The sequence below is a fragment of the Rhineura floridana genome, chromosome 3 (genome assembly GCF_030035675.1).
Source record: "Rhineura floridana isolate rRhiFlo1 chromosome 3, rRhiFlo1.hap2, whole genome shotgun sequence".
Classification (NCBI taxonomy): domain Eukaryota; kingdom Metazoa; phylum Chordata; class Lepidosauria; order Squamata; family Rhineuridae; genus Rhineura; species Rhineura floridana.
In genome coordinates, this window is record NC_084482.1 from 99,020,725 (window position 1) to 99,045,316 (window position 24,592).

Genomic DNA, 24,592 nt, shown 5'->3' on the forward strand with positions numbered 1-24,592 from the left:
CCCATCTGGCAATCATCTTGGGGCAATGGGGAATGGGTTATGTACCCCTTCTCTGCCCCTCTAAATTGCAGTAGGAGGGACATTTTGTTGCACCAGGTCTGTGGTTGGTGTGAAGTGTCATTGAAGGGTGCGTGGCCACTGACAGAAGGGATTTAGGTGAGCCTCCTCCCCTGTGTTGCTCTCATCCTGTCCACAATTCTGTCCAGTTTCAGCTGTTTTGCCAGCATATCTTTGCTAATATGCTCTCTCAACAGGCATATCTGAAATGCTCTGCCGATGTATTTTGTGTGTGGCAATGACATATCTTTTGCCAGTGTAGTGTTTTCCACCAAATCCTTCAGTTCCCACCCTAATGGATCTTCAGTCTCATATTGTGCCCTAAAAGAGGCTTCCATGGTCCCATCACTGAGTCCCGGACTGTACATCTGCCAGGGTCATGCACACTAGGAATTGATTCAGTTCGCATATAAAGCTGAACTTTCCTAATTTGAACTTTCCAAAACAATATGCAAACCAAAACACAGCCATCCATTGAAATGTGCACTTGTCTGCACTTCTTCAGCCAAGTATTGGTACAAAAATGCATATTCTAGGGCAGCCTTTCCCAACCTTTGGGTCTCCAGATGTTGCTGGCCTATAATTCCCACCACTCATGACCTTTGGCCACGCTGGCTGGTGCTGATGGGAGTTGTAGTCCAACAACATCTGAGGACCCAAGGCTGGGAAAGGCTGTTCTAGGATAAAGTATGCATAAAAATGCATATATTTGTTAAAATAACATATAAAGATGCATTTTTTAAAAAATTGCTTTGAAAAAATGTGTATGGTAAAATGGCATTTAAAATGTGTACATTATGAGAAATCTGCACTAAAATGCTGGTACATTTTATGAGGGAAAAATCAGCAAGAAGCTACCCTTTAATAGCTGCTGGGTCAGACAGAAGTGCTTCTGTTTCAGTTGAGACCAATTTTCCTGTTACTTTTAAGAGATACAGGTGCTCCCAGGAGTCACATCCATTTTGAAGATGTATGACAAATGTTATGTCAATGCTATTATACCTATATACCTAAGTCTATCTCTGGCCTCAGCACTACTTTCACACTCACTGAGGTTGCAGTCCTAACCCCACTTACGTCAGAGTAAGCCTCACTGAATTCAGCAGGACTTATTTATGAGCAGACCCAGTTAGGATTGTGCTGTGAGACTGATGTGTATACAGTATTCTAATCCACTTTTACAAGGTAATCATTTTTCCCCCAGATGTGGGTGAATGAACTTATGCCTTTCAGTAGGCAGACAGAATAATGTGGCACTGAATCGCTTCACCTTGGTACTGTCTCTATTTTATCTTTATTGTGCACTGGAAATCATTAACTTACAAATGAAAGTCCATTCTACAGTATCGGGACATTTGTCAACAGAACTATTACCATTCCTAATGACAAATTGATGAAAGTGCTGATGCCACAATACATTTACTAGTCTTTTAACATGCTGCAAGACTAACTGTTTTAATTTATTACCTGCCGTCCCTTTACAGCAAGGGTCCAAATTTCAGGAGGTTTCTGTGCAAAATGTATGCAATTCTTTTTTCTCTTTTTTCTCTCCTTTAATTTGCATTCTTGTGGTTATATGGACTCGGGCAGGAGTGGGGAAGCTGTAGCCCTCCAGATACTATTGGAGTCAAACACACATCAGCCCCAACCAGCATGGCCATTGCACAGGAATGATGGGAAATGTAGTTCAGCAATATCTGGAGGGCCACAGGTTCCCCACTCCTGGACTACGAGATGCTATATATAACATTATGCAGCTGTCAGCCTCAATATCTAATACATGCATGCTATTGCTAAAATTGTTTTGGACAGTAAAAAAGCTCTCTCCACTTTGTATTCCTAACCTGGAAATCATCCATTTAAATCTAAACATTAAAACAGGTTGGGTACACCCAAACAGGGCCTAACAAGCCTAACTCTGTTAAAAATGTTAATTGGAAGGCAGTGAATGGTACAACACCCCCCTTGTGTCCATTAGAGAGATAAGACTACCTCAAGGTCAATATAATGTTAGCTACAAATAACAGAGACATTTCACACCACTGGATAGTTTGTGAGCTGCATGCAAATTCAGATCATTATGTCATACGAATGTCCTAACTGCCACATCAATAAATGTTTGACATTTTAAGTTCTGTTTGGAAATATGTGTATCCATTGTGGGATGTCACAAAAGTAGTGACAGAAAATTCTGTATCACATATGGTGGCCAATCAAATTAAAAGGATGCAGTGCAACATTCCTGAACCATTCATAGTTGTGTAGAAGGCAAAATGTTTAGTAGGAAGTGCTTTTCATGCCCATTCATTAAACTTTACTCTTGTTGAATTTCCCTCTTCTACACAATTATAAGAGATATAGGAGCTTTGCATCTCATCATGCTACTCTTACCCCTCAGTCACACTATTTTTGTCTTCTCTCTTTCCAGATTTATAGGCCAATAGCTTGGTAAGATTCAAGAGGCTTCTTTTTCTCTAAATGTCCATCCTCTATTTCTCTCTGTATTCACTTTCTCCACACCATGCATAATTTGTATACACCTCTGTAACGTCCTTCCTTGCTCACCTGTTTTCTTCTTACTTGTCTGACTTTCTGGGCCAACACTATACTTGTACAGCTCCACTGCCCTGAAGAGCATGTCTGCTTTTGAACTGGGTGAGCCAGTTGCTCATGGATGACTCCTAGGTGAAAGCCCCAAACTATTCACAATCAAATATTTGCACACTCACACAAAAAGAAAAAGAAAATACAGTTCCAGCCCCACCTGCATGCAGAAACAAGCAGACATTCCAAGTGTGTACAGTACACAATCAGTCATGAAGTTACAATAAACCTTGTCAGACTTATGTAAAACCAGACAACGCACAAAGCAGCAGAGTGAAGGCTTTCGTGCAGATGAGAGTGTGATAAGGCTGGCACGTATGGTTGAAAGTATATTTATTTTATTTCATTCCATTTCTATACCGCCCCTAGCCTATGGCTCTCTGGGAGGTTCACAGCAAGGAATAAAATACAATACAGTAAAAAAGAATCAGATAAAATCCCTAAAACAGACAGCTTAAGCATTTAACAACTTGATATAAAATTAACTTAACATTAAGCAATTAAAATGCCTGGGAGAATAAAAAGGTTTTAACCTGGCGCCGAAAAGATAGAAGAGTAGGCGCCAGGCGCACCTCATCGGAAAGACTGTTCCATAATTCGGGGGCCACTACTGAAAAGGCCCTGGATCTAGTAACAGCCCTCCGAGCTTCCCTATGGGACGGGACTCGGAGGAGGGCCTTAGATGTTAAATGTAGTGAGCGGGTAGGTTCATAGCGGGAGAGGCGTTCCGCAAGGTATTGAGGTCCCGCACCGTGTAAGGCTTTATAAGTCAAAACTAGCACTTTGAATCTGGCCCGGAAACAAATAGGTAGCCAGTGCAAACACGCCAGAACAGGTGTTATATGTGCGGACCGTCTGGTCCTCGTCAGCAGTCTGGCTGCTGCGTTTTGCACTAGCTGTAGTTTCCGAATTGTCTTCAAAGGCAGCCCCACGTAGAGTGCATTGCAGTAGTCCAATCTCAAGGTTACCAGAGCATGGACGACTGAGGCGAGGTCAACATTATCCAGATAGGGGCGCAGCTGGGCTACCAACCGAAGATGGTAGAACGCATTCTGTGCCACCGAGGCCACTCGAGCCTCAAGAGACAGGAATGGATCGAAAAGGACCCCCAAGCTACGAACCTGTTCCTTCAGGGGGAGTGTAACCCCATCCAGAACAGGTTGAACATCCACCACCTGGGTCGAGAAGGCACCCACCAACAGCGTCTCAGTCTTGTCAGGATTGAGCCTCAGTTTGTTAGCTCTCATCCAGTCCATTATTGCGGCTAGGCAACGGTTCAGCACGTTAACAGCCTCACCTGAAGAAGATGAAAAGGAGAAATAGAGTTGCGTGTCATCAACATACTGGTGACAATGCACTCCAAAGCTCCTGATGACCGCTCCCAGCGGCTTCATATAGATGTTAAAGAGCATAGGGGACAGGACCGATCCCTGCGGGACTCCACAATGGAGAGTCCAGGGCATCGAGTAATGTTCCCCAAGCCCTACCTTCTGGAGACGATCCGCCAAGTAGGAGCGGAGCCACCGCCAAGCGGTACCTCCAACTCCCAATTCCGTGAGTCTCTCCAGAAGGATACCATGGTCGATGGTATCAAAAGCAGCTGAGAGGTCAAGCAGAATCAACAGGGTTACACTCCCCCCGTCTCTCTCCCGACATAGGTCATCATACAGGGCGACCAAGGCTGTTTCGGTGCCGAAACCAAGTCTAAAACCGGATTGAAATGGATCCAGATAATCGGTTTCATCCAAGAGTACCTGGAGCTGGTTGGCAACCACACGCTCTAGAACCTTGCCCAAAAATGGAATGTTCGCGACCGGTCTATAGTTGTTCAGATTATCTGGGTCCAGGGAAGACTTCTTCAGGAGTGGTCTCACCACTGCCTCTTTCAGACAGCAGGGGACCACTCCCTCTCTCAAGGAGGCATTTATCACTTCCCTGGCCCAGCCGGCTGTTCCAACCCTGGCAGCTTTCACTAGCCAAGAGGGGCAAGGATCCAGTACGGAAGTGGTTGCACGCACCAGTCCAAGTACCTTGTCAACGTCCTCAAGCTGTACCAACTGAAATTCATCCAATAAATGAGGACAAGGCCGTGCTCCGGATACCTCATTAGGTTCAACTGCCGTAATATTGGAGTCTAAGTCCCGGCGGATGCATAAGATTTTATCTTGGAAGTGCCCAGCAAACTCATTGCAGCGGGTTTGAGATGGTTCTAAGATATCCGGAGGGCTAGAGTGAAGAAGCCCTCGGACAACTTTAAAGAGCTCCGCTGGGCGGCTGAGAGATGATTTAATAGTGGCAGCAAAATATCGCTTTTTTGCTGCCCTCACCGCTTCTATATACCGTTTAGTGGATGCACTTACCAAGGCATGATTGCATCCGTCGGGAGTCCGCCTCCATCTGTACTCGAGCCTCCTCCTCTCTTGCTTCATCACTCTCAGCTCCGGGGTATACCCCGGAGCTGCATGAGCTCTGCAAGGGAGAGGGCGTGCAGGAGCGATCGTGTCCACGGCCCGGGTCATTTTGGTGTTCCATAGTTAGACCAGGGCTTCGACAGGAGTGCCAGTCTTATCAGCCGGAAAACCCCCAGAGCCCTCTGGAAATCCTGTGGATCCATTAGTCTCCAGGGTCGGACCAACTTAATAGGTCCCCCACCCTTGCGGAGGCAAAGGGGTGCTGTAAGCCTAAATTTCAGCAAGCGGTGACCTGTCCATGACAATGGGGTTGTTGAAAGACTCCCCACCTCCAGATCACTATCTCCATGTCCAGTGGCGAAGATCAAATCAAGAGTGTGCCCTGACACATGCGTTGGGCCAGTAACAAATTGAGACAGCCCCATGGTTGCCATGGAGGCCATGAAGTCCTGAGCTGCCCCTGTTAGAGCAGTCTCGGCATGAATGTTGAAGTCTCCCAGTACCAATAGTCTGGGAGACCTCAACAATACCTCCGAGACTACCTCAGTCAGCTCAGTTAGGGAAGCTGTTGGGCAGCAGGGGCGGTACACCAACAGAATTCCCAGTCTGTCTCCTTGACCCAGCACAAGGTGAAGACACTCCAGACCAGTCGTCAACTGGACAGGGTGCTTGATGAGCGAGAGAGAACTCCTATAGGTCACAGCTACCCCACCTCCCCGACCCTCGGATCTACCACAGTGTTGAACCGTATAGCCAGGTGGGCACAGCTGGGAAAGAGCAACTCCTCCCTGATCGCCCACCCAGGTCTCGGTTACACATGCCAGGTCGGCATCCTCGTCAACAATTAAATCGTGGACGAGGGAGATTTTATTAGATACCGACCTGGCATTTAAAAGTATTTAAAAGCTTTTCCCGCAACAAAGTGACAAAGCAGATTCTGCAGCTTTCAGGTTAATTTATCATATGCCAACCGTGACGGCATATAGAAGAAACTGCCTTTTGTAATAAAGGATTTGGAACTTGGCTAATGCAGCCATAAACAAATTGACTCATACCAACAACGGCTAAGGTCATCTTTGCTTGCATTATGATATTCACACTCTGAAGGAATCACCTGCCCTGTTCACAATCAGTCAATCAATACAGGCATGCAATATTAGGCCTGGATGGTAGCTAACTGCAGGGCTCGTTCAAGACATTTTGCCAGTGCATTAAAGACAATGATTGCGCCAGCTAGCTACTGCAGTTCTTCAGAATTAAGGCAATTAACACGACTTTGGAATTTCAGGAAAGCCTTGATGCCAACACTGAAATCACCCCATTCTAAGATCTGAGAAAGGACAAAGAGACAGTCAGCTCTTGTCAAGCTAACTCGTACAAAAAAAAGCAAAGAAAGAAAGACAATGCAATTTAATCTGTGCTAGTGCAGAGAAGCATACTTAGCTCTGTCATTGGAAAAGAAAGGCAAGTCATGGCTTGGCCACTTATTCCTAGTGTTCTCTATGATTCTACAAGCCAAATATTTTCAAAACTTCTTTGGTGGATTAACAGGAACCAGGCCAGCTAAAACTGATTCTGTATTAAACTAAAACGTATATTTTTCATACTGTTGTAATATTTTTATGTACAGCCAAGGGTGAGTAGAAAAGTCTTTTTTTTTAATCCCGAGGGCTGAGGCCATAGGTGGAGCAACAAGTAGGCTACATTCCAGCAACAAAAAAACCCAGAGGTTTTACACACACACACACACACACACACACACACACACACACACAAGCAAGTGGCGTTATCACAGTTCAAGAACACATCTGAGCTCTCAATAACACTCAAGCTCACTAATGAATTTGTATGAGAACTATCAGTTACCATGCAAAAGAATAAACAATGGGATGCATTCACACACAAGCACTCTGACAAAGAAAGTTTGAACATCTAAGCTTGCCTTACACTGAATCAGACTACTTGTTTATGTAGCTCAGTACTGTCTATTATAACTGGCAGTGCTACTCCAAGGTCCTCAGGTGGACCTTGGAGAACCTTTAAGTGGAGAACCTGGGGGTAGAACCTGGGATCTTCTCCAGGCAAGTCCATGCCCTTGCCCACTGAGCTGTAGCCACCCACCCTGTTGGCAAAGGGAAGCAACACTTACACACCACTGCACCAAGTAACAGTTGAATCAGTCTGCCCTCTGATGCACACCCACAGACACGTGGGAAGGTATACGGAATAGAGTAAAACACTGAATTATCTGTCAATTGTGTAGAGTTATGGGGAATAGAGGCAACAAGGTGACATCCTGCCTCCACATAAATATTCTCCCTTCACTCAACCCCCAGTCACATCTTCAACTGACCCCACTTCTCTCCAAATCCCCATTCTTTCTTGAAATGAGAATGGCAAACTATAATGGTAGTTTGCTGAAAGTACTGTCCTGACACAAATGCCTGCAAAATGCATGATACATTTTAATTAATAAATCCTGTGTTCTAAAATTGTGACAACCTTCAGCTGAACAATTACGATGTGATAACACAGCTATTGTTATAGTAGTCAGTGTGTGATTTTATCTATTTTTATTACTTGTATTTGTTTTTATATTGGTTTTTGCATAGCTTAGTTGTTATTTTAAAAAAAGAAAATAAGGTAATTAGGATACCGTAGCTATATATGTTTAGGACCCACCCTTTTCTTCTGATTGTAAATTGCTGTAACTGATTTTAATATTGTATTTCAATATTGTTGTAAATCACCATGGGATTTTATGGTGAAGGATTGGTAAGAAATCCAATCAATAAATTAAAAAATCACAAATGGAAGAATAATGCCAACTGAATTCAGAACACCACAATTAACACATTTTTTGCTCCCTGGGAATGCACCAGAGACTCATCTTTGTATGAACTTTGCATTTCCACTAATAATGTGTGCTAAGGGGAAATGAGTATGCACCTTGGGCCACTTTCTGCATTTGCAGGTATAGTCTACTACTACTCATATGGGCAAGGGGAGCTGGGTGCCCAAAGAGTAAGCATGGTAGTGAATAGAGCAGGGATGGGGAACCTGCGGCCTTCCACATGTTGTTGGACTCCCATCATCCCACCCAGCATGGCCAATGGTGAGGGAAAATGGGAGTTGCAGTCCACTAACATTTGGAGGGCTAAAGATTAGCCACCCATGGTGTAAGGTTTCCCCAACCCATTCCTTGGAAAGAGTGTTAGACTTGGCTGGGAAACCTCGGTTCAAATCCCTCCTCATCTATGAAGTTAAATGGATGACCTTAGGTCAGCTAGTACCTCTCAAAGCCTACCCCATCTCTACTTTAGGAGGGAGAAACTATTCTATGCCATCCTTCGCTAGTGGGATAAAACCAAATAAATAAATAGATTTGCCGTAATTATTGCAATCCCCAGAGTGGTAAAATCTACCTTCCACATTGCAAAACTTGCCAAGATTCAAGAGATTTGCAACCTGAGCCTTTTGCAGTTAAGTAGGAATTCAGCTATTGCAGCAAGGAGAGTTCACAACATTAAGGAAATTATGTCATCAGCTGGATGAAGAGACGAACTGGAATTAAGGTCCTGCCACCAGCTTTCATTTATAGCCAGGAACCCATAGATAAGACTCCACCCATCTGAACGAAGCAACAGTACCTGAGGCAATTTTGGTTCCCTTCTGAAAAATAACCTCCAGATTACAGGAAAGGGCAGGGCAGGTACCTGTGGGACAGTAAGTATAAAGCTTCAGGTCGCTGAACAGTCAGAGCTGCTAAAATGGCACTTTGTGCAGAGTACAGTAGAGGCTGAAGGAAGATAAGAGTCTCCATTGGCTTTACAGTGGCACCACAATATTCCCCCACCCCTTTGCTGGTGTGACACATTGCAAAACATTTACTATAGACCAAGTGTGGGATACTTTTGGCCCTCCATTTGTTGCTGAATTACAACTCCCATCAGCCCCAGCAAGTGTGGCCAATGGCCAGGGATGATGGCCAGGGAAGTTCAGCAACATCTGGAGGGCCAAAAGTTCCTCAACACGTGCTTTCTAGACTTTCTAGGGGTGGGGCAAGTATGCACATCCCAGCTGGGAGTTAATCTTCATATACTTGGCGCGATTCTGCTACCCACTGGATTGGTATCAGATGGGAAGCGCTCACTGTCACTTGTGGGAATAAAATACTTTAAAATCCCTTTATTATTTATTTTCCCTCGTAGAACTCTTCCTAATACATGTCGTACTATGAAGCTTTTATGACACTCCATGAGTCACTGATACTGTGGCTCATTTATATTAATAAAAAGAAAAGTAATATTGTTCAAACGTAATGTTTACTGAACAGTGGAACTGGCATTGATACAGGTGCCACATAATACTTGTTCCGCATTTATAAGAAATTGTTATTTTCGTGTGGCAGCACCAAGTCTTTGGAACTGGTTGGCCACTGTGAGAACAGGATGCTGGACTAGATGGGCCACTGGCCTGATCCAGCAGGCTCTTCTTATGTTCTTATGAACTCCCTGCCTATTGACATCAGGCAGGGGCTTTGCTGTATTTCTTTTGGCGCCTGCTTAAAACTTTTTTTGTTTAGGCAAGCCTATCCAGACACATAGATGTTTATCTGCCTTAATATTTTTTTTAGTTAATAGCTTTTAATTGTTTTACATATGTTTTTAATTATTTGTTTTTACCTGTTTTATTGATAATTTTAGTGTTTTTGGTAAACTGCTTGGAGATCTTTACGTTTAAACGGTATATAAACTTTATTAAATAAATAAATGTAATCATCCTGACAGGTTTTGCAGGAAGAGAGAAATGACAAGTTATTGAGAATTCCTCCCAGTGTTGTGCTGAGCACAGAAGGCAGAGGGTGAAGGAAGGAGCTTGCTACGAGAAATATGGTGCTTCTTTAACTTCACAGATGTCTGTCTCCTTATATTCCCAAAACAATCAGACAGCATTGCAAGTAACACAGGAAATTCACATCTTTTATACCTTCCCCCTTTACAGCAAGGGTGGGAAGGCTTCAGGCTTGTGGGGTCTTACTTTGTTTTTTACTAGAATTCCCAAGATCTACCAACCAGAGCCAGTTGCAAATGACACACAGTGAGAATTAATGGACAAGGTGCCTCTGAGTCTGAGCACATTCAGAGATTTACTTTCAGCACTAGAACTTAATACGGCCTTGCTACAGTGGTCCAGGCACTGGTGGCCTCACACCTAGATTACTGTACAGTAGTGTAAATCAGCTCTCCTAGTACAGAATAGGCTGAGGTTGAAGATCTTCCAAGGAAATCTCTGGTCATTCCACAAATCTGTGGTGACAACATGCAAGTGGGCCTTCTTGGTGGTGGCACCCACCCTTTGGGATACCCTCCTCTAGGTGGTTCAAGAGGCAGAGTCAGTAGGCAGCTTTAAATAGCTCTTAAAGACATATTTATTCAGGCTTTCATGGACTCTATGCACTGGTAATTTTATCTAAGGTATTTTGTTTCCTTTGTTTTTTATTTCGCTTTCAAAAACCCTTATTTGAATTTTATAGGAACTGATCTGATTTTTAATATATATTTCATGTAAACTGTGGAGAGATTTCTTTTTATATTAAGCAATATATACATTTTATAAATACAAGTAAAACTGAATGAAGCTCTTTTGTTGTTGCTGCTGTTAGCTGGTGGTTGCTATTGTGCAATTGGGAGTAAAGAGGCTTTTGTCACTCCACAGCTGAACCTGATCTCTCCTCTGCTGACCCCTGCTTTACAGCATATGGCTCTTGTAGCTAGAGGAAGTTTACAATAGAAGATTTCAGTCAGATACTTCCACAGGGTGATTTTGCAAGCCTTGGTCAGCATAAATACATGTAACAATGGGATGTATTTCTCTAGCAGAGAGATGTGTCTTTATGGAGGAAATGGGCTGCTGCTTATTGCAGAATGTAGAACCTCCAGCCTGGAGGCCAAATGTGACCCTCCAGGCCTCTCCGTCTGGCCCTCGGGACTCTTCCCAGGCAGGCTGCACACCCTCCTGAGCTACACCTCTCATCAGCCCTGCCTTGCACTCCCCTTCAGTGTCTTTGACTGACTGGATTATGTCTTTGAACTCTGACACTGCTTCTTCCTTGCCTGAATGGAGAACAGAGAGGGGTGTGTGAGTGGGTTTACTGTAGAAAGGCACACTTCATATTCATTGCTCTGTCCACTTTTGACTCTGATTCCCACCTACCACTGGCATGTGGCCTCTGCAAAGTTGCCGCAAAGGGAATGTGGCTTTTGGGCTGAAAAAGTTTCCCCATTGCTGGCTTATTATATAGATAACATTTTGGCTTTCCTCACAAATTACAGAGGGTTGTGGGTGGCATTTTTTTTTTGCAATGTCTGTATTGTGAGATCTAAGGGTTATATATTTAAGCCAGTCATAACCTTTGGGTATGGTATTAATTTCTTATCTATTGAAGTCTTTGTTGGACAGATGCCTTGTAGCTAATTCATTAAAAAAAAAACAAGGAACTCCCAAGCACATGGCATTATTTATGTGTGGGTGGGTAAAAGTGCACAAAGTAACTTTCAAAGTGAGGCTTTTAGACTCTGAGAATGTTGATATTTTAAAGATTGTAAATCCTTTCCCCCCTTTAAAAAAACACTAGAAGAGTTAAAAATGTGATTTTTGTGCCTTTGCCTGTTATTTATTTCATTTTCCAATAAATCAGTTATTCTGGAGGAAAAGCAAGAGAATCTTGTAGCACCTTAGAGACTAACAGACTTATTTTGGCATAAGATTCATTGGAATACAGTCCAGAAGCACGCCAACATATGTTCAGTTGCAAGATATTTACATAATATGCACACACTGGCCTCATTCACATGTTATGGGTAAGCAATGGTCAATGGCATACCATGAAGGCACAGGTCGCTCAAGCTTTGTTCCTTTCCACAGGGGGAGCAACAAACCATGATGTCCAAACTGGGGATTATGGATTGTTTCACTCCAAGAAACCAGGACTGAGAAACTCTCACACACTTCATACAAATATCTTCTGGGTGCATGCTGCCATCTGCTGGTTCAAAACCAAGTGCAGTTTTGATCCATTATAACAAAGTTCACAGGGTCAGTAAAACAAAACCATTAATAGGACCAGCTAATGTTCACAGTGCAGTATCTAATTTTCTTCAGATACACAGACAATTTTCCCAGGTTGGATTCTCAGGATCCCCCCCCCTTTTAAAGGAAAACTACCAGATGTTTCTGAGCTGAGGTATTGTGTTTATCCATGCAATATCTCTCCACCCCTTACTGTCTAGTGGGCCTTGCCAGGGCCGGTTCTAAAGGGCGGCCAGGTTGGGCACTGGCCCAAGGGCCCCAGAGCTACAGGAGCCCCTGAGGGGCCTTCCGCTCCCCTTCCACGATCTGCACCCCCCCACACCTCCCACTTACCTGTCAGCTGGCTTTTTAGCATTGCCCTTAATGACGATAGCGGCTGCAGTTTCCCTAAGGTACTGAAACCGCGGCCGCCATCTTCATTAAGGGCAATGGTAAAGACTAGACAGGTAGGGGGGCTGTGGGGGACGGGGGGCACATGGGGCGGGCGCACATGCACACATGCACACCCACCCACCAGGGGGCCAGGGCAAGCTGATGCCCAAGGGCCCCCGCTTTCCTGGAGCCGGCCCTGGGCCTTGCTATGTTAGATTGCCTACATGCAGAGACAGGCAGGGATCTTGGGCATTTCAGTTGTGCAGGAGAAGGAATTTCAACAGGTGCAGCTTTTCCAAACTTTCCTGATGTCTACATGACAAGTTGTAACTGCCAACATGTTGTTTTCTGTGCCTTATACTACATGGACCACCCTAATCACATTGAGTCTCACCAACTCTGGCCGTTTCTTGAGGTACACAGCAATTGAGTTAAATCAGGGTAGTTATGACAGCCACAGCAATGAGAGAATCACTGCAAAGAATTTTCCTATAGAGAGAATAAGGTAAGATGGAAAAGGGCCCTACATCTCTTCTGCAGTAGCAGTGTTAGATGAAAGAAGAAAAAGTCACTTAGAACAGTGGACAGCCTTTTGGTTTCAATTATGCTTTGGTGTGGGGGTGATGCTTTGGTGTGGGGATGAGCCCTTCAGTCCACTCAGCTTGGGCCTCCGGCCTCTCTCAAGGCTGGATCTCTCACTGACCTTGCTCTGTGCCCCCTCATTTTGCTTGGCGGGAATGTGTCCTCGCTGTGATAATGCTTCTTGCTTGTCTGAGTGAAGAGATGTTTCTGTGTGTAAAAGCCTCAGGCTTGTGTGTGGCTGGATTCTAGTCTACCACACAAAAGTATGTGTCACATCTATTGCTCCTTCCACTTTTGCCTCTGACCCCACTCACCACAGGCATGCAGCCCTATTAGCCACCTGATTTAGTGAGTACCATTTTTCTTCATGCAATATCCACTTTTCTGTTAGGAGAATCTCCTCCCCCCTCCCACTACTCAAGTCAGCAATGCACAACCTATATACTGTTCTAGGACTGGGGGGTTGGTTTGGATGATATCTGTGGATACCCTTCAAGCCTGTAATTCTGTAACAGATAAACCTGCTGTACTGGTCAAGCCAGTTTCATTGTGAAGTTAATGGGTTTGTCAAGTACTTGATCTACATATCTAAAGACTTGGTCAAGACAAGATGTGTTGCCATAGGAACAACTGTGGTAAGTTTCACACACACATCCCCAAGCCTGAGGCCAGGAACTAGGGATCATCTATATGGGAGCATTTCTTTATAGCAAATACAGTGCTTTTATCTTTGCTATTGATTTGCGCCATCCACAGTTCCTGCTCAATGACAGCTGCCAATTGTTTCTTCCCATTGACACAAGTAGGCATTCCTCTGGGAAGGATAAGTCTTGCTGTTTCCTTGTGGCCCTGCCCTCTAATTATACATATCCACTCCCTCTGGTTGCTAGGTGATCAAGCATGCTCAGTCTGTTTCTACCAGCTGCAGTAGGTTCCATTAAAAAACACAGAAGAGCAAATATCTGTTTCCCTGCCTATGGTTGGTAGGATACAGCTGAAACAAAAATATTTATTTGAGCAGTGTTATGTGCACAAGTTAGAGGAAAAAGACAATAAAGGCACCATTTGCAGCAACATAAAAAAGGCCAGCAGAACGGAGGAGAGCAGTTGGAAGTTGCTTGTCAAACAACAAAATGAAAGAAGGGAGAAGGAGATAGTGGGCATGAAAAAGGGAACGACTGACAAACCACCAAAAGCATTGGAGCAAAGCAGCTGCCACCACAAGAGAAACGAGTGGAGAATTTTTTCCTCCACTTTTTGTATTATCAGCAGATTGGGTTAGTATTATTATTATTATTATTAACTTTATTTATACCCTGCCGTTTTTCCAAATTGGAACTCATGGCGGCTTCCAGATAAAAGACACATACAATTAAAAACCTATCAAAAATAAAAGCATATAATACATAAATGAATAAGTATAAACAGATATAATTAAAAAATGAACTCTACTTTAAAATAGCATTAGACTGTTTCTAATAATTAAAAAACATAACCATAAAATCAGAATAATTAAACAATAAACTGGCAAGAACAATATAACATCCTTTTGGGCCTATCCTTGGCCGCCTTCGGAATCAAAGGCTTGCTGAAATAAGAAAGTTTTTAACTGTCGGCGAAAGGACTGCAGGGAAGGGGTCATTCTTATCTCCCTAGGGAGGGAATTCCAAAGCCTAGCGGCCACCACCGAGAAGGCCCTATCTCATATTCCCACCAGTTGTACTTGTGCAGATGTAGGTATTGAAAGAAGGGCCTCTCCTGAAGATCTCAGGGTCCGGGCAGGCACATAGAGGGCAATGCGATCTGACAAATAGCCTGGACCCAAGCTGTATAGGGCTTTATAGGTCAGCACCAGCACTTTGAATTGTGTCAGGAAACAAACTGGCAGCCAGTGGAGCTTTTTTAACAGGGGAGTTGTATGGTCCCTATAATCAGCCCCAGTTAACATTCTGGCTGCAGCACATTGTACCAACTGAAGTTTCCGAGCAGTCTTCAGAGGCAGCCCCACGTAGAGCGCGTTACAGTAATCTAAATGGGATGTGACTAAGGCATGTGTCACCGTGGTCAAATCGGACAGGTCAAGGAATGGGCGCAGTTGGCGCACTAATCCCAAATGTGCAAAAGCCCTCCTGGCCACTGCAGAAATCCAAATTTAAAGCTGAGTCCAGGAGGACACCCAAACTGTATGGATTTACAGGGGGAAAACTGCATGATAGCTTCTGTCTGCTGATTATGTCATGTGAACCATGCAAATTTAGAGATGTGAGTAGCACCAAACACACAGTAAACCAATGTGAAGATAAGCCCCTAGTCTGTGTGTATTAGTGAGTCTGATGTTGGCCTGGGAGCAGGAAAGACAGGGAGAGGCTTGCTCTCTGTGCTGAATCCAAGGCCAGGGCTTTGGGGTACCTCCCTGGATTCCTATTGGGGAAGTAAGATCTGTTGGAGTGTTAATGCTGTGAACCCTTTCCATCTTGTGCTCAGATTGTATATATGCATCAATAAAACGGTATATCCCAAGGACACCACAGTCTCCGCTGACCATTCCAAGGAAACTGAACCTTGAGTAAGTGCTGGAACCCCTGGAAGTCTCACACTACTCAGAGATTAGGGTGCATGCAGCACTACACTATAAGTTGTACAGTTAAATCTTTATAATTGATTCTGGGTACTTATGTTTAGATTTTCTTATTTTTTTCAGAAATTTCACATTTCAAATAATACTTTAGCAGTCTTCTTCACGTTAATAAAAGCTTCTGAAGACTGCTTAAAATGGTAGTGCAGAATACAGACATCAGGCAAATCTGTAAGATGCTCAGGAAATGCATGTATTGAAGGGGAGGGAGTGTACAGCACCTTTACGGAATTTGCTGAGAATGGTCACTAGGATTTGAAAGATTAGATATATTCATGGTGGATAGGTTGACCTATAGTTTTTCAGCTGTAAAAGCAAAATGGAATGTCAACGTTCAGACGTAATGAAAAATGGAAATGGACTGCCTTCAAGTTGATCCCGACTTATGGCTACCCTATGAATTGTTGGAATGTATGAGGTTCGACTCCAACTTGTGGGTTGAGGCTGCATGGGGCTAAAGACGCAGCTAGAGAGGAGACCTCTTGGGTGCTAGGCTATACCTGTCCTTTGATCTCCTGCTGTCTCTTCCTTTCTGCTAGACTGATATGGTGTGGGACCACAATACCTTGTGGAACGCCTCTCCCGATATGAACCTACCCATTCACTTCGTTCAGTATCCAAGGCCCTCCTCCGGGTACCAACTCATCAGGATGCCCGGAGGATTGTTATTAGATCTAGGTCCTTTTCTGTGGTGGCCCCCGAACTGTGGAACAGCCTACCTGAGGAGATACGTCTGGCGCCTTCGGTACTTTCTTTTAGGCGACAGGTTAAGACCTGGCTATACTCCCAGGCATTTTAATGTTCAATGTGTTTCATTTAATGTTTTTCGTTTAACTTGTTGCTGATTTTATTGTAATTTTATTGTAATATTGTATTTTAATCTTGTTTTGTTCACCGCCCAGAGAGCTACTCACTATGGGCGGTTTAAAAATGAAATAAAATAATAAAAATAATAAATAATATGCAGGAGGATGTTGATCTCAGTTCCTTCCCTCCTTCCAGTCGTCTTTCTCTCAAGAGGGGAGCAGACATCTTTCCTTTGTCTCTCCCTCTCAACCAGCATGAGTGCAGACCCTGGGATCAGAGTCTGCTGCTCCAAGATAGCTAGTTAGCTAGATATAGAACTCTTTCCTATCAAGCATGTACTTCCAGAATAAAGTAGTTATTTCTTATTTAAAAATTTAAAGTCTCTGTCTGACTAATTTGCAGGGAAGGTAGAATCTTAGCAAAGATTCAAACACACACACATAAGCTCGCTCAATACTCTCCATTCCGCTACGCAACTCTGCAGGGTCCTACAGGACATTGGGCCCAACGTCCTGTATGAATAGGGTTTTCACGGTAAGCAGTATTCAGAGAGGGTTTACCGTTGCCTCCCTTTGAGGCTAGTCCTCCCCAGCTGGCTAGGGCCTGCTCAGCTTGCCACAGCTGCACAAGCCAGCCCCTTCCTTGTCTGCAACTGCCAGCTGGGGGGCAACTGGGCTCCTTGGGACTATGCAGCTTGCCCACGGCTGCACAGGTGGCAGGGAACGTAACCCCTGAGCCACTCACTGTGGGGTGATCTTTAGCTGGCCCTTGACACCCAGGAGACACGAGCGGGGATTTGAACTTACAGACTCTAGACTCCCAGCCAGGCTCGCCTCCCCACTGTACTCTTCCAGCTATGTTCAGATGTAATAACAGCCATCAAATACCAGATACTTGAGAGGAGGCAAGAGTGGAAAACATCCATTGCCTTCATGGCCTGCTTTTGGGGCTTCCAGGTGGCCACTGTGGGAAACTGGATGATGGACTAGATGGGTCCAGTAAGGGTCTTCTGTTCTTAAATAATAATAATGCACCAACAGGCCCAGCGATCCTATGGTCCCTGGAAGGGCATCTCAGGAGCAATAGGATGTGTCATATCTCCCCTTCCATGGGTAGAGAAAGAAAGGCAAGAGATTGGAGAGAAAAATCCAGCCTCATAGGTCCTCTCCTTGTCACCATGGAAAGATCCACAACCCTTGCGTCACCAATGTCAGGGCTCCAACATCAGCAGAGGCTGGAAGGGAGTGTGTCTGGGATGATTAGGAGTGCACTGGGGCAGCAGAAGTCTCCTGACAACCTCCCCCAACAACACCTGGGGGAAGCATACACCAGCTCTGGAGCTGGCATGCTGTATATAGCTTCCTTTCCATTTCCAATGGAGCGAAAACATTTAGACAAACTAACCGACAGGCCTAGAAAAGGACAGAAGGGTGCAAGAATGCCACTGTGCCCTCCCTGCCAGCAACGCCACGGCAGGGATTTGAATAGGGTGGTTCATCCACCTCCACCAGCTTCAGGCCCCAACACAGGAGGGTTGTTTCAAGTAGTTATGACATTTGGAGCTCATGCTAAAAGAATTTTGAAGGACAAATACAGAGGTCAGGAACACAGAAATTATATGAGTCTGATCCAACTCAGGTACATGTGCCATTGCTTCTTCTGCAAGCACAGCTCTAGGATGGCATGGCTATGTTCTTCTTCCCGTGTTAGAGACAGTATGCCTCTGACTACCAGTGGCTGGGAATCACAAGTGGGGAGAGTACTGTTGCCCTACGGCCCTGTTTGTGGACTCTCCATACGTGTCTGGTTGTGAGAGAACAGGATGCTGGAGTAAATGGGCCTTTGGCTTGACCCAGCAGGGCTCTTCTTATGTAAACAGGAAAGGACTACAGATGATGGAGGAGGAGGAGGAGGCAGCAGTAGGGAAGCGCTACGCGAAGAGAAGTGTGCACTGGAGGGTAAGATTTGGCAGGGAACTATTTTAATAGGCCAAGCCTAAAAACAATAAAATCTTGCTTCAAATTAAATTAAATTAAATTAAAAGCCTGGGGTTTTTATTTCAGCTTTAAAGTTAGTTATAAAAACCTTATTTCTTGAAATGAGGCAGAATTCTGAAAAAGATTTAAGTACAGGTAGCATCTGTTATAGAAATCCTGGACCCCCCCCCCCGGCCAATTCGTGTGCCAGATGGAACAAACAAAAGCAGGTGTGCCTTGTGGTGCATATTTACTCTCATATCTGTGGGTTTTGGCATGCAGTTGTGGTTTCTGGCTTCTAGAAAATTCATTGTGTTCTGATCTTGAGACTAAGGAGGAGGAAGCTGACAGCCAGGGCCACCTCCTGGGCCAGTTGTACGTAAGAGGCAAGCAGGCGGGGAGTTGGCTGATGGCAGATTGAAGATGGTGGGGCAGTGCCCCATTTGCCTTAGTAGACCAGCCTCCATGGAAATGGGGTAAAAATACAAACAGCCAACAAATATAATTTTCTGGCTGGGAAAAGTGGTGATTGCAATCTAACCCTCGCATTAAGATCTACAGTATAAAGGGCCTTGATATGAGATAGAAGGAATGTGAAATCCAAAGGTTTAAGGCAAGCACAGAAATGAAGGCTGCTGGGTCCTTTGGTGGTCTATATACCTCACTCAAGACAGAGGGGGGAGTAGCACTTCAGATTCCCTCTACCATGGAGCCAACAAGATGCCTTACAGATATTTCGGACTATGGGCACTTCCAGACCAGGGTGGAACTCAGTGTGATCCAATTCAAGATGATTGGGTGCTTTTGAATAACAAACACATTTTGCAATAAGGAAAGTGACATGAAAATGCACTGGGAAGTGTGGGACAAAACTTGCCTCGAATAACAGCATATAACTTCCTCCCAAACAAATCAGAATGAATGCTCATTAAATAGCGGACATTGTCTAGCCTCCTTACAAACAAATCAGGTCATTCAATAAACAGGTTGTCTGGAAGTGATCTACAACTCTCATCAGCCCCAGCCAGCATGGGCAATAGTCAGGAATGATGGGTGTTTCAGTCCAAAAATCTGAAAGGCACCACGTTGGCCATCCCTCATTTAAAGCACCAATCGCCATTTAGAAGGCCAGGAAAAAAGGGGGAAAGGGGAATTCCCAGTATTTTCTCTGGTTCTGTAAAGAGAAGTGTGCTTATGAGAAACAGATGCAACATACTTTTTTCAAAAGAATCAGATCATGAAAGACATTAGAGATAGCATTCTAAGGTATTACACGTTAGAGAATTACATGGTAGATGTTAAAGAAAATGATTTTCTAACCACTTAAAGGTGTTATGTTTTGCTCCTGTTGACCGATGAGCAGGCAGTTAGAAACATCATTGCGAATGAAGCTGTAACTCAGGTGCTCTATAAATCTATTCACCCATCAAGATACAGAATGCTATAAAGATAACCTGCCCCAAATATGACCAATCATAAAGCTTATAGGAAACAGATAAAGGGCTCTAAAGTGTTTGACAAATGTACTTGTATTTTGAGTTAAAAGATATATAACATCCATTAGGTTCTCAGCACTATAAGTCTTCTTTTATAAAGAGTGCTGGCATCACAATCTCTGAAGAATTTTTGGAACATTTCCCGCACACCGCAAAAACCCTAATGTATCATAATCATGCAGCACAGAATGCAAAGCAACATCATGCACAATACTATACACTCCAGCAAACAGAACTACGCTTATTAAATGCAAAGGAAGGATGCCAAATTTACCCTCCCTTAAAACAAAAAATCTTCACATTCTAAACATTTCCCTGAAAAGAGCCAGTAAGCTTGTCAGAATCTGCACCATCACTTCACCTGTAAATTTCTTTGAAGATTACAAATCCCCTGGGTTGGCATTTCTCTTTTGAAACAAGCAACACTGATTTATTTAAAGAAAGGTCACAGAAAAGTAGAACCTTTAGCATGCAGTGTTAGATATACATCAGCAACATGCCTCACATTAAGTGGCAAACCACATGGTAAAACAAAGCCCTGACAGAGGGACTATATTAAATATTTATAGAGAAAAGTGTGGGGAAGGGGGGAGTTGTTTAACCCCTTCCCCACCTGCCTTTTTATTTTTTGGTACAGTTTTGACCATTTCTCCCTCCCAAGCTACTTTCATGCCCCCCTCCCGTGGGTTCCAAGGCTGCCCTTCCAAACACTGATCTGCAACCTACAGATGAGAGTTATCCTTAAACATTAGGCACTGCTTCAGTGATGATGATTCAGAGTTTGGAGCAAGCATCACATTCTGATTATAGACAAAAGGAACAGGATAAGTCATGACCACATAGACAAAAGGAACAGGATAAGTCATGACCAAATCCTTTAAAATACATTGCTTGATCAGCCAAGCTATTCAAATCAGTTTGCAAAGGCCAAGAATGCAACATAGCTATATTTCAAGAAAAATAAAACGCTAAAGAAAATCCAGACTAAAGGATACAAATGGGCCTTTCCTAAAACACCCACGCTCCCTCCCTGCCCCACTCTCTCTCTCTCTCACACACACAGAGGTCTGCTGTACTGTCAGAAAACGAAACTTACATCATCTTAAAGAAAAACAATGATAGGGGTATGGAGTTTCTGGGTGCTGTATACCTTCTTTGCTTGTACACCTGGCAATTACTGTTTGAATTATGGAAAGAAAAAATCCAAATAGGAAAAGTATTATCATACTGTGATTGCAACCAACTGTATACCAGGAAGCAATGAAGTAGATTTTGAGCGTCACAGAATTCTTTGTCAGGCTCAATGTTTGCAAAATGAGAGCAGGGGTGGTGCAGGGGAGAGACAGTCCTTCTGCCTCAAGGCTACAGTTATAGCAACAAGGGCCAGGCCTTCAGGCTTGCTTTCTCTCTCTCTCCCCCAGCCACATACACCCCCATTTCTGGATCTACTTACCTTTCTCGAGCTTCTTCTGTTCTGTTAAGGTTTGAAAGATGGTTTCCAACTCCACAATAATGATTGTGTCCTGCCACATGAAACAATCACATTAGCAGCCAAGGCATTGCTTCTTTTCTTCAGCAGTCCTCAAAGGTCAGGCAGAAGGGGGAGGGGGAGCAGCTGGCACCCCTAATCCTGGCTGAATTTAAAGGTTGTGGTGATTTCTAGATGTTTCAAAGGCCCATTTTCTGTTACACTCTTATCTTCTACATAAGATGCAATCGACTACAAACCTTGGATTGACCGTTCAAAACAAAAAGCAGATAACTATTACTTTCACTTTCTTTTCTGCCCTGCTTCATACCATACTTCAAAGAGGAAAAAGAAAAAAAGAGAGAAAGGGAGATGTCCTAAAGGGAGGAAGAGAGATGAAAGGAGAAGTTTGAGAAAACAAAAGTAGATAACTTAATTAATTTGAGCCTGGTTCAGTCCTGGATGATCTTGGTCTATTGTTACTATATAGGTCACTGCAGGTGGGGGAGAACGTTGATTTTGTTTCCATTTTTAACAAGAAACGACCTAATTCACACTTCTTGAACCGTGTGAACCTAAACACAGCTATGGTTTAAATGGCACACTTCTCCCAATTTTGTAGTACATTTCTCCCAACCAAAACATGTGCACAAAAATTACATATTGGGCAGAAGTATGCATAACAATGCAAATATGGGGGGGGCACATACAAAATGCATATTAGGGAATATTGTTTGCAAAAGCATGCATATTAGTTGCAACCACATGAAAAAATGTGCTTATTAGAAGTTCACACTAAAATGCCTATGAATAGTCATGAGGATTTTTTTTTAAAAAAAATCACAATGCTATGGAAACGTGGAGAATAAAAATAATAATAAGCCTTCCACACATATATCTTCAGGTGTTTCTTTCTGGTCACACGGCCATGAAAGGCTCAGCAGGCGCATCACTGCGGTGATGTGACAAAAGCACAAGTAGGGCTGGAAAAGACTTGTCTGAAATCCTGGAAAGCCACTGCCAGGCACTGTAGACAATGTTAAGCTGCATGGACCAAGGGCCTGACATGGTATAAGGGATTTGCCTAGGTTCTCCCTGCTGATATTAGATACCATAAGCCTTTGGGAGTCAGGAGTTGGCCGAATGGCTAAACTTCCCTGTAGCTCAGTGTTGGACACATAGGCCTGCTAGTCTTCTCTACTTGCAGATTTCCTGTGCCTTTAATAGCTGTCTGGCAGGAGAAAATAATTAGAAACTGAAGCAGACAAACAGTAAGTAAAGTATTTTTCTGGTATGCAGATATGGTAAATGTCTAGTACTAATGGAAACTAGTGAAGCTCCTGGTAGTTAATAGGGCTGGAAGTAAGTATGGGGTAGAACTGCCTTTGGCAGCTGAAGGGTTTGGGGTGGGAGGCATCTCCACTTCCTCTTATTCCACCGCTGTCAGAAGACAGCTCCCAGTATCCCTCTTGCATCACTGCTTATCTGTGGCTTATCTACTACAGAAAAGAAACAGTTTGTAAGAGTGGAATCCAGTACAAACTATCTGACAAATAAATTTCATTGACCCCAAGAGAAAAAAATTGTATGAACTCGATCTGCACAAAATTAAAATTTCCCTGAAATCTTCTCTACTGTTATGACTAGGGACTTTTCAAGAAGCACTTTTGTGGCAGAAATGATGTACCTGTAAAATATTTGTACTTTTGAAGCCAGCGTCACACTGTTCACAATTAAAAGAAATTCACTAATAGGCAAAAAAACATGCAGTTTAAGAATGTGCCTATAGCCCACAGATATTTCTATTAAACTTCAAAAAGCAGGGAAATTGGGCAGCTATAGTGAATGCACCAGGGGAGCAGGAGGCCTGAACTCCTCTCTGAGATACTGTACTGCCCTACAAATTTGTCAACATGCAAACAAAATTTGGGTTGGTCTTTCACAGTCCAATCCACTTGCTGTGTAGCTTGGAAGAATTTGGTAACATGCGCCTCTGAGCATATGGTGAGAGGTGGCAATACCTGCCATCTCCAAAGATGGAGAATTATATTTTTGTATGTTTGTTGGTTTCTTACCTTGCTTCATTCCTGTGTTACTATTGTTTCTACAGAGAATCTAATCTAGAAAATTTTATTTCTCTCATTGTTCATCCTAGAAACCTGTGTCAAATTTATTTTTATTAGTTTCAAAGCCTTTTTATTGGTCAGTGTCATATGATGATGAAGACAGCATTTTGTGTTTCAAATTGGAGGTTATGTTCCATTTCTATTTTGGGTGCATTAACAGTTGAATCTGAAACTGCACTTATGTAAAATCAGACTGATTACAATATGTTGCTACTTCAGGAATGACTCTAGCTGTTGGGAAAAAACAAACTTAGCCTGCCCAAGATGCATGTTTTCAGCCTACTATGTTTAAATCACTTCACTTAAAGCAAGGTGGGCATGATCAATTAAAAACATAAGAGCACACCTAGAATATATTTCACCTCCCACTGTTTTAAGTTGTGCAAACTGAGACACTCCTCATGTCCACTGGAGACTATTCTGCAGAATAGTCAGTGCCTCCCCCTCCTCCCCTCCCCATCCCTTGTGGTCAGTTTCACTTATTCTAAGCATGATTGCAGGGGAGTAAATCCCACTGAACTCAATAAGCATGCAAACGATCAACCTGTTCTCAGTAAACTTGCACAGGATCCCATTTCTTACCTTCCAGATTAAAAAACAGAGAAATTCTTGCAGTGTAAGAACATACCTATAGCTAAAAGATATTTCTATCAAACTTTAAAAAGCAAGGAAACCACATTATTCCAAGCTACACAGGAAGTGGACTGGACTGTGAAAGACCAACCCAAATTTGTAGGGCAGTACAATATCTCAGAGAGGTCAGGTCCCCTGCTCCCCTGGTGCATTCACTAGAGCTGCCCAATTTTTAAAAGTTTGATAGAAATATCTGTGGGCTACAGGTACATTCTTAAACCGCAAGGTTTTTTGCCTATTAGTGAATTTCTCTGCTCAGGCCCGCCCTTAGCATGTGCGGGGCCCGGGGCAAAAGCATAGTTGGGGGGGCACATTCTTTCCCAGGCATCTCTA

General features: G+C 43.5%; 1 protein-coding gene across 1 annotated transcript in view; it reads right to left on the reverse strand.

Annotated features, from left to right (window-relative positions):
* Positions 1–21,733, reverse strand: part of RAD50 (RAD50 double strand break repair protein) — a 258,175-nt gene extending 236,442 nt beyond the window's left edge. The window contains exon 1 of the mRNA XM_061617060.1: positions 21,486–21,733. The gene's annotated coding sequence lies outside the window, so the exon portion shown is untranslated. The remainder of the gene's footprint in view (positions 1–21,485) is intronic.
* Between the last annotated feature and the right edge of the window lie 2,859 nt (positions 21,734–24,592).